Genomic DNA, 17,212 nt, shown 5'->3' on the forward strand with positions numbered 1-17,212 from the left:
TTAAGTGTTATTACTTAAACGATTGCAAAAAAATAAATGAAGTGTAAACTTGAAAGTGTTGAAAATGGCTCCACCATTCGCCACCGTCTGTGGCACGTGCTACGGCCCGTAACGCCCATAAAACAAAGAGCTCTACGATTCTACCACAATGGCCGACGACCCACACTAATCACGCCTTTATTCCACCCACCACACCATAAAACTACCGATCTCACTTACAGGTAATCAAAAAACTGTCGCCAAATAGATAAAAATAGATAATAAACAGAGGTTTTTTCTCTTTTTTACCTGAAAAACTGTGCGGGGCCTAGGGAGGGGCGGAGACGCGGGGGGCGACTCCGCGCGGCAGTCTCGCATCGACTGCGAACGCGTGTGTCGACTCGCGCATAGGACAATCGAAAAATCGAATACGGACTGTGTGTTCTGTGCATTACAATTACTTTTTTCTTTTCTTTTTTAACCCGAGCGGCCTAGTAGACAACGAATTTAAGTTTAGAAACCCAACATTTAAATTACTATTAAAAAGTATTTATTGTTTTTTTTTTCACCGCACTCTGTCAAGGACGCGTAATTAGGAAATTTTTATGGCGATTAAAGTGCGTTTTTTATATCGATAAGATAATAATAATTATTATTGTAAAAAACGTCACCTGTGTGGCGTAACGTGTCCAGTGATCGATTGATTTTATAGATTTTCTTTGGTGGTCAAGTGCAGTTTACACTGAATTGTGTGCCAGTTTGGATTTTAGTGCGAAGAGGTAAGTTTTTTTTTTAAATTTTGCTCCGAATCTAGGGTCTAATATTACTTCTAATATAAGTCGATTTCAGAACGTTTTTTATTTTTGTCTGTAGGAGTAGGAAGTTCATTGACCCCCGTTTGTTAATGTGTCATAATATGATGGTAAAAAAGGGTAGACTTTAGAAAATCATTAAATCGAATATAATACGTCAAAAATGACTTCTCACACGCCATTTTAACTTTTTGTGTCAAAAGTATGATTTTAGTCTAAAAGATTAGGTACCTAACCAAATGGTAACCACAAGTAAGTAAGTAGGTAGGTAGGTAGGATTACTTAAGAAATGTTTTGGGTAGGTAAGTAGGTACCTAAGTAACCTAGTGTTAATAACATGTATAGTGAAGGTTCCTACCTACTTACCTACTTATGTCGCTGGTAGGTACCCTTCTACCTAGATTTCATAGATTTTAAACAAATTCACTACTAGATAAATATATAAAAGGAAAGGGTGACTGACTGACTGACTCATCTATCAACGCACAGCTCAAACTACTGGACGGATCGGGCTGAAATTTGACATGCAGATAGCTATAATGACGTAGGCATCCGCTAAGAAAGGATTTAAAAAAATTAAACTCCTAAGGGGGTGAAATTGGGGTTTGGTACTTAGTCCACGCGGACGAAGTCGCAGGCATAAGCTAGTAAATAATATAGGAGTAACCTATCTAAGTACATTAATTTAATCAAAGCGACGCAAGAAATTACAGGATAAAGCTCGGACGGTAGGCCTATTTCTACACTAAGTAGGTACCTACCTAGCCTAGCTAGAATCTAGATACTTAGGTAGGTACCTCTACGTGCTTTGTGCAATGCAGCCTATTTTTAAGTTCCAACTATATAGGTTGTAGGTACCTACCTAATACCTATAAGCTGTGATAGCCTAGTGGTTAGGAGGTCCGCTTTCTAATCGGAGGTCGGGGGTTCGATCCCTGGCACGCACCATTAACTTTTCGGAGTTACTTATGTGCGTTTTTAAAAACAATTAAATATCACTTGCTTTAACGGTGAAGGAAAACATCGTGAGGAAACCTGCCTACCTGAGAGTTCTCCATGTTCTCAAAAGGAAGTCTGCCAATCCGCATTGGGCCAACATGGCAGACTATGGCCTAAACCCTTCTCACTTTGAGAGGAGACCCGTGTTCTGCAGTGAGCCGGCGATGGTTTGATCATGATGAATACCTACCTATTAGATAGAATTTTTGACGACCTCCGTGGCGCAGTGGTGAATGCTCTGATCCTATAAGTGGGAGGTCTCGGGTTTGGGATCTCACTCTCAGAAGTGTCGTATGGGAGTTTATACCTTCTACACTTCAAACACCTTTGAGAACATTTTGGGCACAGATGAGGAAATCTCAAAAGTTTAGGTTAAAATAAAATTACTTATTAGTCATACATTAGGCTAGATCGTAATATAATTGAGTAGCTAATTGGCACTCAACAATAAGGAAAAAAAAGATGAGGAAATAAAGGAGATTATGGCAAGGGTGCGAGTTGCGTGCGAACTTCATCATCATGATAAACCCATCGCCGGCTCAGTACAGAGCACGGGTCTCCTCTCAGACTGACAAGGCTTTTGGCTATAGTCTACCACGCTGGCCATGTGCGTACAGCGTGTTGGTAGACTTCACACACCTTTGAGAACATTATATGGAGAACTCTCAGGCATGCAGGTTTCTTCACGATGTTTTCCTTCACCGTTAAAGCAAATAATTATTTAATTACACACCCACTTAATAAGCTGTGATAGCCTAGCGGTAAGGAGGTCCGCTTTCCAATCCGAGGTCGGGGGTTCGATCCCGGGCACGCACCTCTAACTTTTCGGAGTTAAGTATATGCGTTTTAATTAATTAAATATCATTTGCTTTAACGGTGCAGGAAAACATCGTGAGGAAACCTGCATGCCTGAGAGTTCTTCATAATGTTATCAAAGGTGTGTGAAGTCTACCATTCCGCACATGGCCAGCGTGGTAGACTATGGCCAAAAACCCTTCTCACTCTGAGAGGGGACCCGTGCTCTGTAGTGAGCCGGTGATGGGTTGATCATAATGATGATGATACCTACTTAAAACGCACATAGGTACCTGCCTAAGTACCTATAGTAGGTAGGTACGCGACAGGTTGAGATGGCAATCGGGTATGAGGCGTGGGGACCCGACACACCCGCCCATCAGCCGGGTTAGCGCGGGGGTAGTGTGGGTGTGCGGGGCTTCCCTCCCCGATTGCCATCTCGACCTGTCGCGGACTATACCTACCTAACTCCGAAAAGTTAGAAGTCGCCCGGGATCGAACCCCTGACTGTCAGGCGGACGTCTTAACCACTAGGCTATCACTGCTTAAAATAGCTTTAGAAGATTATGATATATATAAAACTCATTATAGAGTTATTGAATTTAGGCCTATCGTTGTATTATGCCACCTAAATAGAAACTCCGAAAATTTAGAGGTCGCCCGGGATCGAACCCTGACCATTTGGGAGAGGTCAGGTTAACCACTAGGATATCACCGCTTAAAACGAAGAAAACTCATTATAGAATTACTAGCGACCCGCCCCGGCTTCGCATGGGTGCAATGTAGATACTAATAAGGTAAGAGGTGTCATTGCCTCGGAAACTCTCAAATGAGAGGATTTTTTTCCGACCTAATTCACAATTTCTCAATTTCTCTAGGGATCTCTAATTTTTTGAGTATTAAACTATAGCTATAAACCTTCCTCTTGAATCACTCTATCTGTTGGTGAAAACCGCATTAAAATCCTTTGCGTAGTTTAAAAGATCTACGCGTTCATACATACATACTTAGGTACATACAGACAGCGGGAAGCGACTTTATTTTATAGGTACTATGTAGAGATTGAATTTAGGCCTATCGTTGTATTATGCCACCTAAATAGATAACGCCACGGCATGCAGTGATGCAGGTAGGTAGGTACCTACCTATTTATCAAAAACTAACACTTCAAAATGACTACCTGATAAAATATTACAAAATTTATCGTTTAAACTTTTTAATGGACAGTGAGAAAACGATTCTTATAACGCACAGACTAAAGGAAAGAGTTAGACGGAACCCTCGAGAATGCACGCGACGGATCGGGCTGAAATTTGGCATGCAGATAGTTATTAATATGATGTAGACATCCGCTAAGAAAATATTTTTTAAAATTCAACCCCTTAGCGTTGAAATGTGTGTATTCCACGAAATCGCGGGTATAAGCTAGTAAATAAAATGATCGGAAATTTAGCCGTTCACAAAATATTTACCTATTTGGTATTGCTTCAAAATAAAATTCGCTTTTTTAGAATGGTTTCTCTACTGTAGGCCCATACACCGTCTATCTTCTCTTTGAGTCTGTGTTAACATAACATAGCTTGACCGGAAATTAAGCCGTATGGGAATTATTTATTGTTTTTTAATGCGTGAAAAGAGGTTGTAAGTTTTGTCATTTTAGTTTATTGCGCGGCGGAACGTCTTTGAATTTTTTTTTTAATATTCAAAAACTCTTGTATATTTAACATTTTTCTATTCGATGTTTGATAAATCAGTATCATCTAAAGATCATCCATGGGCCATGTAGCAAGCAGGGTTGGAATTTTTTTTTACTGATTTTTTTGCCCTGACTGCAGGATAGGTATGTTGGCTTAATTTAATTTAATTTAATTTAAAACAACTTTATTTTTAATAGATTTACAGAGAGTAAGAATACAGGATAGCGACCTTATCACTAAAGTGATCTCTTCCAGGCAACCCATACTTACTTAAGAACTTATAGAACTGTAAGACGGGGAGTCGCAATGTAGCTATAAATATAATATATATATAAATATATATAGGTATATATAAAACATATACACTCTAATAGCTATCTATTGTAAACACCTTGTCTTCCCATATTCATACAAATAAATTATTTCATTTCATTTCATTAAAGAACAAATCATTTAAAAATGATATTTTATTGTTGCGTTTGTATACGGTCCACCTATCTTTTTTTTTAATAGATACTTAGAACAAATGCGAAAGTTTTATTATTTTCATTAGAGAAATACAGTTCTACAGATTTATTTATCAAAAATATCATTAAATTAAAATAACTAAAACTAAGAATCAAAATTTTGAGCCCTAGGTAAGGGTGCCCATTATGCAGGCAGCATACCCGCGCTGAATAGCTATCGAATCTATATACCTATCTTATTTATCTACCTATTTAATATTTAACCGTTTAGAGCCTCAATAACTCAACGGTTAAAGAGTGGACTGAAATCCGAAAGGTCGGCGGTTCAAATCCCATCCCAATTAAAAAGAGCAACTGCCGAGTTAAAAAAACATTCTATTCTATTCTATTCTATTCTATTCTATTCTATTCTATTCTATTCTATTCTATTCTATTCTATTCTATTCTATTCTATTCTATTCTATTCTATTCTATTCTATTCTATTCTATTCTATTCTATTCTATTCTATTCTATTCTATTCTATTCTATTCTATTCTATTCTATTCTATTCTATTCTATTCTATTCTATTCTATTCTATTCTATTCTATTCTATTCTATTCTATTCTATTCTATTCTATTCTATTCTATTCTATTCTATTCTATTCTATTCTATTCTATTCTATTCTATTCTATTCTATTCTATTCTATTCTATTCTATTCTATTCTATTCTATTCTATTCTATTCTATTCTATTCTATTCTATTCTATTCTATTCTATTCTATTCTATTCTATTCTATTCTATTCTATTCTATTCTATTCTATTCTATTCTATTCTATTCTATTCTATTCTATTCTATTCTATTCTATTCTATTCTATTCTATTCTATTCTATTCTATTCTATTCTATTCTATTCTATTCTATTCTATTCTATTCTATTCTATTCTATTCTATTCTATTCTATTCTATTCTATTCTATTCTATCTATTCTATTCTATCTATTCTATTCTATTCTATTCTATTCTATTCTATTCTATTCTATTCTATTCTATTCTATTCTATTCTATTCTATTCTATTCTATTCTATTCTATTCTATTCTATTCTATTCTATTCTATTCTATTCTATTCTATTCTATTCTATTCTATTCTATTCTATTCTATTCTATTCTATTCTATTCTATTCTATTCTATTCTATTCTATTCTATTCTATTCTATTCTATTCTATTCTATTCTATTCTATTCTATTCTATTCTATTCTATTCTATTCTATTCTATTCTATTCTATTCTATTCTATTCTATTCTATTCTATTCTATTCTATTCTATTCTATTCTATTCTATTCTATTCTATTCTATTCTATTCTATTCTATTCTATTCTATTCTATTCTATTCTATTCTATTCTATTCTATTCTATTCTATTCTATTCTATTCTATTCTATTCTATTCTATTCTATTCTATTCTATTCTATTCTATTCTATTCTATTCTATCCATTGCACTAAGTATACTGTCGTGTCGTACCTACTCGCTCCGAGCACAAGCATTACGCTTAGTTGGAGATAGGGATATCTTCTCGTGTGTTGGAGGGGAAAGAAAAAATACGACTGTAGTAGGTATACGGAACCCTCGGTGCGCGAGTCTGACTCGCACTTGGCCGGTTTTTTTTGCCCGGCCGCACCTCGGAAATCAAAGCAAAAATCTCGAAAAATGAATTTGTGCTTTAGCATTTGAGAGGAGATGAGGCCGATTAGGAATACCTAAACCAATCTTTTTTCCGAAACTAAAAAAAATATCAAAGCACCTTGTTTCCAAGTCGGTTACCCCTCACAATAGAGCTAGATGCCACTGTGATAGTTGCTACGACCCTCCATCCCCGGGGCGTGGTTGGGGCACGCCCTTGTCATTTATGTTTTGCACCCCACTTTGCTTGCGATAGGTATTCCGATAGAGGCTTAGTCTACGTTTTTATCATTTTGCACTGCCAAAAATGAAAAAAGGAGTGTAATACAAAACTTCAATGAGGCACCCATATTACCCAGTGGCGTGCATAGGGTTTAAAGCCAGGGTAAGCAGTTGTTAGGTAAGCAAGTCAAAGGATAATGAGCATTGAACAATTTCAACCGAGTTAACTATTTCTTGGGTAAGCAGCGCTTTTATGCCTCTATGAGTTGCACGCTACTGATATTACCTATAGGTAGGTAGGTATCTATAGGTACTAACTCTTACTGGCAAATACCTAGGTAAGCTCTGCTGCTTACGCTGTTAGAGAATTCGACCTGACGTGAAAACCGCAAAAATAGGGTATGTTTTGCTTATTTTCATAGCAAGTCTCATGCCTTCTAATCGAAGGTCGAAGATTCGATCCCGGGCACCTTTAACTTTTCGGAGTTTTAAGTAATTAAACGTCGTGAGGAAACCTGCATGCCTTAGAGTTCTCCATAATGTTCTCAAAGGTGTGTGAAGTCTACCAATACGCACTTGACCAACGTGGTTAGACTATAGTCAAAACCCTTCTCTCTGAGAGGAGACCCGTGCTCTGTAGTGAGTCGGCGTTGGGTTGATCATGGTGATGATGTCGTAATCATGGAATCTTGGAAAATATGGGGTAAAGCGGCAAATATTGGGAGAATTGGGTATAGACATGACTGACAGAGTGACAAACTGCAGACGACTACTTTTATCCCGACAAATCAAAAAGTTCCAAAAAAAAATCATAAACCTAAATTCTCGCGGACGAAGTCGCGGGCTTTAGCTTGTTTATTATAGGTAGGTAGTGATTAGGTATGCTAGCAGTGGCGTGCACAGGAGTTCAAGCCAGGGTATGCATTTAGGTATGAACTTATTTTACGGCAGGTTATAATGAAAAATAAGCATTGATTTATTACAATAAGGGTAAGCAGTGCGTTTATGCTTCTATGAGCTGCACGCCACTGTATGCTAGGTCGCGAGAAAAGGCCAATTAAAAAAATACCTAGGAACTAAAATTCTAAAACGTCTAAAGTTTGGTTAGGTAGGCATGTTATACTTACCTAATATACTAGATAGATACAGTATACGCGGCCAAGAGTGTTGAACATCGATCTTTAGAAGGAGACAGCAGATGTGTAGAGCACTGTCTCGGTCGTTAAGACCGACAAAGCGTCATATGGGTATGAGTGACAGAGACAACGCTCTACAAAGATGGATTGTCATTTGTCAAAAACCACATCTCCATGGCTGCCATCATCATGAGGCATCCAGACTTATACAATGGATTGATTGTTATTTATATCTGGCGGGAATGGACTATGAGTCATATTTAATTGTTAACTATTTGAATCAACATATTTTGTGTCATGTTTAACATCTAGCTGATTTAATTGTTACGTTAATGATTTGTGACGTCACAGGAAGTATCATTTAGTTCAATCACTTTGCAATTTGTAAAATACCGGAAGTTAAATAATACCAACCTTTAAAATATATCAGTTTTGCTGTCCTGTCAAATTAGTATAAAAAGCGTAGGTTTAATAAAAATGGCGGTCAGACTAAGGCGCAAGCTAAGTATGCTTAATAAAAATTTTTTACAAAAAAAATAAAAACCGACTTCGTTACATAAACACTAAAAATTGAAAAATAATTTAATTTATTACCGAATATATTATGTATACAAGAGTTAATATAGTTCCATAATAATACTTTTTGGTGCCGGTGCCAATTAGCTTTAGCTGCGCGAATCGTCTAGACTTCATATTTTTATGGGACTCTACAATGGCACCTCATTGGCACCGACCCCAAAAAATATTATTATGGAACTATATTAACTCTTGTATACATAATATATTCGGTAATAAATTAAATTATTTTTCAATTTTTAGTGTTTATGTAACGAAGTCGGTTTTTATTTTTTTTGTAAAAAAATTTTATTTCACAATTTTTAGTGGCCCCATGGAATTATGCTATGACTGGTTAAAAATCTACTGTTTACTAAGCTATTACACTGATCGCGAGCAATTTACTCTTATCCGTTGAGGAGTTCCAGTATCTATCTTCGAAGATGTTCATGAGATCTTCACCAAATTGAAATGGGACCAACTTTGAAGTATACCCTTTCAAACAAAAAAAGAATTTTCAAAATCGGTCCAGGCGTTTTTGAGTAATCGGGGAACATACATAAAAAAAAAAAAAAAAAAAAAGATTCCGACGAATTGAGAACCTCCTCCTTTTTTTGAAGTCGGTTAAAAATACAGTGAAGTGAAATTGGAAACTGACTATTATTGAAGACCATCCCTATACTTCTGGAACACATTCTAAAAGCCGATGTTCATCACTTTTGGCCTCGTACTGTACCTACCTACGCATTTGTTTGTTCGAATTAAAAATTTGACACTGGATTAAGATTAAACTTAAGCACTAAGTATTATCATTCCATTAATTATAGTGATTTCCACCTATAATTAATTATCATTCTAATAAATATATAATTAATTAGCCTTATCTACTTTATTAGCCACTAGCTTATGCTCGCGACTTCGTCCGCGTGGACTACATAAATTTCAAACCCCCATTTTACCCCCTTAGGGGTTGAATTTTTTAAAATCCCCGACCCTCGATGGTTGTTTCAAAATCGTGTGGAAACTTTATTTTTTTTGGGATAAGAGTTAGGTAAGGTCCGTCTTCGGGATGCAAGGTATCTCTCGTCAAAATCGTCAATTATGAATGTACTTACTTAGGTCGTAAAAAGATACCTAAGTACCAGACAGACACACTTTCGCATTTATAATATTAGTATGGACTAGCTTATGCTCGCGACTTCTTCCGCGTGGACTACACAAATTTCGAAACACTATTTCATCCCCTTAGGGGTTGAATTTAAAAAATCCTTTCTTAGCGGATGCCTACGTCATAATAGCTATCTGCATACCAAATTTCAGCCCGATCTGCCCAGTAGTTAGTTTGAGCTGTGCGTTGATAGATCAGTCAGGTCAGTCAGTCACCATTTCCTTTTATATATAGGTATAGATTAGTATGGATACAGGATATGGATTTAACAAAAAGCCAAGTTATCACGATCAAACGCCTCGAACAAATCCCAAAAAGGTTTAACAACTAAAACCCCATGTTTAAGCGCAATTAGTTATTAAAATATTAAGTAAACAATCGTATAAAAGTACATAATCTGAGTTCAGCCGACATTACACGCTAATCTGCCAATACGGGCGTATTACGCGTGTTATTCGACTTATTAGGGTTCCCTAACTCGAACGTAAAAACCCTTAAGAAGTGTTTATTGTAGTGCTTTCCAAAGGTATCTTAATGTGCGACAGGTTGAAATGGCAATTGAAGAGGGAACGCCCCGCACAGCCTCCGCGCTAACCCGGTGCGGGCGAGCGCAGGTGACGTGCGGTTCTTATTTTTAACTAGCTTAGATATGCTCGCGACTTCGTCCGCGTGGACTACACAAATTTCAAACCCCTATTTCACCCCTTTAGGGGTTGAATTTTCAAAAATCCTGTCTTTGCGTATGCCTACGTCATAATAGCTATCTACATGCCAAATTTCAGCCCGATTCGTCCAGTAGTTTGAGCTGTACGTTGATAGATCAGTCAGTCACTCAGTCAGTCAGTCAGTCACCTTTTCCATTTATATATTTAGATTTACATTTAAGTTTACTTAATACAATTGACAGTTATTAACTTATTATTATACCTTCCTAACACAATAACAAAATAAAAACATCTTAAATTCAAAAAAACTTCAGATAAATACCTACCTAAGGCAAAATTGTACGGAGCCCTCAAGGCTTAAATAAGTTTCAAACTACCCACATTTTTCGCTTTTATTTTTTAAGTACAAAAACGAATCACAACTGTATTTTATCGTTAATTACTTGAAAAAATGTGATAAATAAAGATTATAGACAACATTTGGCAACGTCCTGCGATACCTAACTGATAACTGATAAGACGATAACTGATAAGACGCCGTGTCAAGATCTAGATTATTTCACGATCGATGGATTTTTTACAATCTAATTACTTACTTGTTTGTTGAAATTAAGTGATAAATTCGATTATAAATTGATAAGGTGGTCAACACTCAACAGTAGCTAATGTAAGTCGATAAATGCCAATATAATAATACCTAGCTATTATCTAAATATGTATAAGGAAAAGGTGACTGACTAACTGACTGACTGATCTATAAACGCACAGCTCAAACTACTGGACGTATCGGGCTGATATTTGGCATGCAGATAGCTAATGATATGACGTAGACATCCGCTAAGAAACTATTTTTGAAAAATTATAATGGTTAAATTAGGATAATAGGTAGGTAGGTACATCATGAAGAATCCAGCATCCATCCTGCAAGGCGTGCATGTTTCCTTAGCTTACTTATTTATATTACTTTTTTAACTTTAATGCTAATTAAAAAGTTCTACCTATCTCGCATCTTGCATTTGGCGATTCAAAAGTACTTGTAAATGTTTTGAATAAAAATATTTTTGATTTTCATTTAGCTGAAGAACCAGATTTGCTAATATGACCCCCACCCCCCCCCCCCCCCCCCCCCCCCCTGTTAAAATGTCTACGCGTTATACCTCTAACTATTCAATTTGATTTCATCTAATCTTCGGAACGATGCAAAGGGCAAACAATTAAAATTAATTGGCCATGTTTGATAGTAAGGGTACGAAATAAATAAAATAATAGGTAGGTAACTGTTTGTCTCTACAAAAATAAATAAATAAAAAAAAGTAATAGGGACGTTTGCATCCCTTAATGTTTTACATGGTCTATTAGCGATAATAAGCTGTGATACCCTAGTGGTTAGGACGTCCGCCTTCTAATCGGAGGTCGGGGGTTCGATCCCATGCACGCACCTCTAACTTTTCGGAGTTATGTGCGTTTTAATTAATTAAATATCACTTGCTTTAACGGTGAAGGGAAACATCGTGAGGAAACCTGCATGCCTGAGAGTTCTCCATAATGTGTCTCAAAGGTGTGTGAAGTCTACCAATCCGCACATGGCCAGTGACTAAGTATGGTCAAAACCCTTCTCACTCTGAGAGGAGACCCATGCTCTGTAGTGAGCCGGTGATGACGATGGATCATGATGATGATTAGCGATAGTGATTTGACGGTAAGATCATCAACAAACATTATCGTCCGTCATTTAGTTACATAATTAATAAAACGTACCTACCTATTTCACGATTTTTGAAAATTCTACTACCAAGTGGGTTAAATAGGGGATGAAAGTTTATATGAAAGTCCGTAATTTTTCAAGTTATTTGCATGAAAATAGGTATTTGGGTTTTCGGTCACAAAAGAAGAAATACCTATGTGTTTCAGAATTTTTGAAAATTCCACCCCCACCTCGATTTTCGAAATTTCACCCGAGCGAAGCCGGGGCGGGTCAGTTAGTTTTATTTAAAGTAGAATAAATAATGCACGGCATTTCATGTGGTAGGTATGTAGTAGATGCATCATGAAATATCAATTAAGCCCACTTCCCACGGCCAGCTATGCGCATGGCGTGATGTAAGGCGTCATAGGTAGGTAGATACATTCAGATTCATATTTAACATAGTGTGAAGATAAGAAACTATTGTCTACGTGTTCCCTTACATTATTTCTACGGCTCAGTGTGCAAGTAGGTACCTACTACTCGTGCGCAATAAGTTGAGACCTGGGGGGCGGTGACGTCACAGACGCGTGGTTGTACTGTAGACAAAAATCGGAGCGCGTCGTCGTTGTGTGACGTAAGCAAGTACGAGATTAAGATGTTAAAAAAATGGCGTTGTCTACAGTACAACACGGGAGCTTGAGGGGAAGTTACAGGCCAAGCGGGCGGAGGGTTGCATTCCAGGCGAGTCTCAACTTATCGCGCACGGGTAGTACATGTCTAACTATACTTACCTATGGAAAAGTTTGCGATACCTACCTAGTAGATTTTATTAACCTCGATGCATTAGACTCGATACATCGCCGCGCCCGAAGAATACCTTGATCCTTGGACAGTAGTAAAAACCGGCCAAGTGCGAGCCAGGCTGCTACAGTCGTATTTTTCGACATTTTGCACGATAATTCAAAAACTGTGATGCATAAAAATAATTAAAAATCTGTTTTAGAATGCACAGGTGAAGGCCCGTTCATATGATATCCCACTTGATATAGTTATCTTACTTCAAATATTGAAAATACTAATTATTAGGGTTCCGTACCGACCTAGAACCATGAAGTTTGGCAGGGAGGTAGGTCTTCTATAGCTGATATTCGGGGAAAAATCTGAAAACTTGAAAGAATTTGTGGTTATATTACACAAAAAAAATTAAATTGTGGTCATTGAAAATACTAATAGGTAATTAGTATTTTTAATTTTCGAAGTAAAATAACTAAGTATATCAAGTGGGGTATCATATGAAAGGTCTTTACCTGTGCATTCTAAAACCGATTTTTATTTATTTTTATGCATCATAGTTTTTGAATTATCGTGCAAAATGTCGAAAAAATAAAATACGACTGTTTACGGAACCCTCGTTACGCGAGCCTGACTCGCACTTGGCCGGTTTTTTCCTTTTAAGGTACTCGCACTTGGCCGGTTTTTGAACGCCACTTCACTTCAATGACGTAACGTCTCCAGTCTCCACAGGATGTAAACTGTAAACAAATACATAGTGTGTGATTGTAGCCGAAATACATTTATTCATGGCCTAACTAACCTTCAACACAGAATACGTATACAGGGTGTAACCAGAACGATAGAAAAACGAAGACAGGTGATTGGTCCTACCTACTGATGATTACTGATATATGTATATGATACTACAAAAACCGGCCAAGTGCGAGTCAGGCTCGCGCAATGAGGGTTCCGTACTACAGTCGTATTTTTTCGACATTTTGCACGATAATTCAAAAACTATGATGCATAAAAATAAATAAAAATCTGTTTTAGAATGTACAGGTGAAGACCTTTCATATGATACCCCACTTGATATAGTCACTCACTTCGAAAGTTGAAAATACTAATTATTAGTTCATGACCACAATTTAATTTTTTTTGTGTGATCTATCCCTAAATTCACGATTTTCAGATTTTTCCCCAAATGTCAGCTATAAGATCTACCTACCCGCCAAATTTCATGATTCTAGGTCAACGGGAAGTACCTACCCTGTAGGTTTCTTGACAGACAGACAGACACAGACAGACAGACAGACAGATAGACAGACAGACAGACAACAAAGTGATCCTATAAGGGTTCCGTTTTTCCTTTTGAGGTACGGAACCCTAAAAAACAACGCGAAAAATATATAAAAAATCCTATTGGTAATTTTGTAAAAGTTTACGATAAGTATATTGCAAATAAAACATCTGACTGACGTCAGAGCTTAACGAACTTTGCGTCAGTAGACCACTCGGAGTCAATGCCGCGTTCGTAGGCGGGGCATTGACCCGAGTTTTGCACGCTATACATTTTGCGTTTGAAAAATGCTAAATCACTAAAACTACAATATGAGGCAAATGGTTATTGGTATTGGATTGTGTTTAGGTAGTACGTATATCTAACCATGGTACTGATTCTGTGCACACCTAAATTTTAGAGTATTCACATCCTCTTCTTACTAATGCATTTAGAAAATGACAGATACAGTTTGACAGTTTTAAATTTAATTTAGAGTTGTCAAACCTCGTGACTTTAGCTGCCAGTCGCGAGTCTATTGTTTAAATTTCTAGCGTGCACTACAATTTAGAGTCTTTAATTGTAAAATTCATGTTCCGTACCTTTTTAGCATATTAAAAAGAAAAGGATGCAGACAGTCTAAATTTAGTTTAGAGAAAGACAAGAGAATCGGCGCCAATAGCGCTAAGTTTTTGCTAGCGTTCTGGTTACACCCTCTATAATAGTAGGTACTGACGTACCTTCAAGCCAGCATTCATGTTCATGTTCAGTTAATTGGACACGGCGGCGCTGAGTCAGCGTTTTCCTTTGTTGCTACCAAGTTACGCTCTAAAGACGTCTCTACAGACAGACATCATTAGGTTGCTTAGTTGTGTTTGTATTTGGAGATACGAAATCATGAATGGCTATTTAACCAACGCTATACGCCGCCATAGGTACATCGTTCGACGCCACATTTTAAAGCATGGTCGTAATTCGTATATATCCACTTATCTAGTAATTCGATGTCCTACAAATGGCAATTTTTTAGGGTTCCGTACCTCAAAAGGAAAAACGGAACCCTTATAGGATCACTTTGTTGTCTGTCTGTCAAGAAACCTACAGGGTACTTCCCGTTGACCTAGAATCATGAAATTTGGCAGGTAGGTAGGTCTTATAGCTGACATTCGGGGAAAAATCTGAAAACTGTGAATTTGTGGTTACATCACACAAAAAAAATTAAATTGTGGTCATGAACTAATAATTAGTATTTTCAACTTTCGAAGTGAGATAACTATATCAAATGTGGTATCATATGAAAGGTCTTCACCTGTGCATTCTAAAACAGATTTTTATCTATTTTTATGTATCATAGTTTTTGAATTATCTTGCAAAATGTCGAAAAAATACGACTGTAGTACGGAACCCTCATTGCGCGAGCTTGACTCGCACTTGACCGGTTTTTTTTTAAATAAGGATATTAGCCATGTTAAATGACTAATATTCCCCTTTCCTCTCCAACTAAGCGTCAAGCTTGTGCTAGGAGTAGGTACGACAATAGTGCAACGGGCGGGGTTTGAACCGTCGACCTTTCGGTTTTCAGTCCACTCCTTTACCCGTTGAGCTATTGAGGCTCGAGAGGTTTTGTAATGGCAATAAAGTATTTCTTTTATGTGATATACCTACTTAGGACTTATTTTTTTTTTACTTTTTATTTTTAATGAAAATATTACAACAAAACTTAAAGCTAGCCTTAAGTATCGAATTAATATACTTAAAAATCATGTCCGCGTGGAAAGGTGCCAAGAATACTGGCTGCATTTCCGCGCTGGACAGCCAGGCTGACCCGTTGAGCCAGCCCTCCGTTATTAATCGCACGCGGTGAAAATGTCTCGTAATTTTTTTATTATTAAATAATTTTGCGTAGATAATCCTCAATTAAAGATTAAAAATAAATAATGTCAAATGGGTTGGGTGGCTATCGTTCAGAATTCATATTATGTTAGACACTGATGTATAGAAGCAGGCGTTACTTTGCGGAAGTCCATGATATACAATGAACCAAAAGCTTCTTTCTTCTTTTATAAATACTATCTGTCCCGGCTTACTCACGTGTGTAGTCAGTCGACGTTAGCCCGACTAGTTTCGAACCCATCCGGGGTCCTTTTTCAAGGGAGTCCGTCCGCGCACGCGCCGCGGTTTTGACTGCGGGACGCACGTGCCGCTGCCCGTAGAGCCCGTTGTGAGGGTGGCTGGGGTGGGGGGGGCGGACGGACTCCCTTGAAAAAGGACCCCGGATGGGTTCGAAACTAGTCGGGCTAACGTCGACTACACACGTGAGTAAGCCGGGACAGATAGTATTTATAATGGAAATCACTCACGGTACTTAGTTTAAACGCTAACATTCTTTCTTCTTCTTTCTTTCTTCTATAATTCGCTAAAACAGGTCGAATCTGTAGGTATGGTGCAACATGCAGCATGCGAAATGCACCGCCCGCCCTCCCACTGCTAAACATGCAGGAAAAAGCGGCCACCAGGCAAGCAATACGCACCACCACCACGCAAATCCTAAAGCACACTCGACGCACGTTTCGCCCCGACACCGAATCCTCCTCCCTCCCCCTCCTCCTCCTCCTGAGGATCTCCTGCCTGCCAGGAATAAGACCACAGTCCACAGTGCCTAACACTGCGCCAGGGAGGTTGTCAAGTGCATGCCTGAGAGTTCTCCATATTTAATGTTCTGTGACCAAACCCGTCTCTTTCTGAGAGGAGACCCGAGCTCGGTAGTGTGCCGGCGATGGGTAGATAATGATGATGATGATATTGAAATGAGGAAAGTTTTGTCCATTCATTACCTCACGGAGCGCTGCCTGCTAAGTTGATAAGGCCGTCGTCAGAACTTAATCTGTTTAAGCGAAGCCTTAAGTGCCGACGGTGACGCGGGGCTTCCGTCGCAGCGGGGCGCTCTCTGGCCTTTCAGTTTGTTCAAACACAACATTAAAAAGGCTGGAACCCAGGGCCGTTCCATGATTAATTAAAAAAAAGGCTACGCAAGTTATATTACAGTGCGACAAGGCTATCTTGGCGCGTGGCGAAAATCGGAACTAACGTTGCCGTCAAGTGCCCCCTTTGTTCTTGTTTGAATATTCTAAGCCTTTGTTCTCCAACAGCGCCCTCCTGTCAATGTCATTCAAGTGCCAAGAGACCCTTGTCGCACTGTAGGTACAATGTAGGTAGGGGAAAGGCGTACAAAATGACATACCCTCCGCCAAATCAGTCATAAATCTTTATTTATTAATTATTTTAACATTATTAATCGAACTGTTTATTCCTTGG

At 37.9% G+C, this 17,212-nt stretch overlaps 1 protein-coding gene across 1 annotated transcript in view; it reads left to right on the plus strand.

Moving 5' to 3' along the window:
* Positions 1-345: 345 nt before the first annotated feature.
* oc (ocelliless) overlaps positions 346-17,212 on the plus strand; it is an 83,425-nt gene continuing 66,558 nt past the window's right edge. The window contains exon 1 of the mRNA XM_034981679.2: positions 346-758. The gene's annotated coding sequence lies outside the window, so the exon portion shown is untranslated. The remainder of the gene's footprint in view (positions 759-17,212) is intronic.

This window comes from Maniola hyperantus, chromosome 25 (genome assembly GCF_902806685.2).
Source record: "Maniola hyperantus chromosome 25, iAphHyp1.2, whole genome shotgun sequence".
Classification (NCBI taxonomy): Eukaryota; Metazoa; Arthropoda; class Insecta; order Lepidoptera; family Nymphalidae; genus Maniola; species Maniola hyperantus.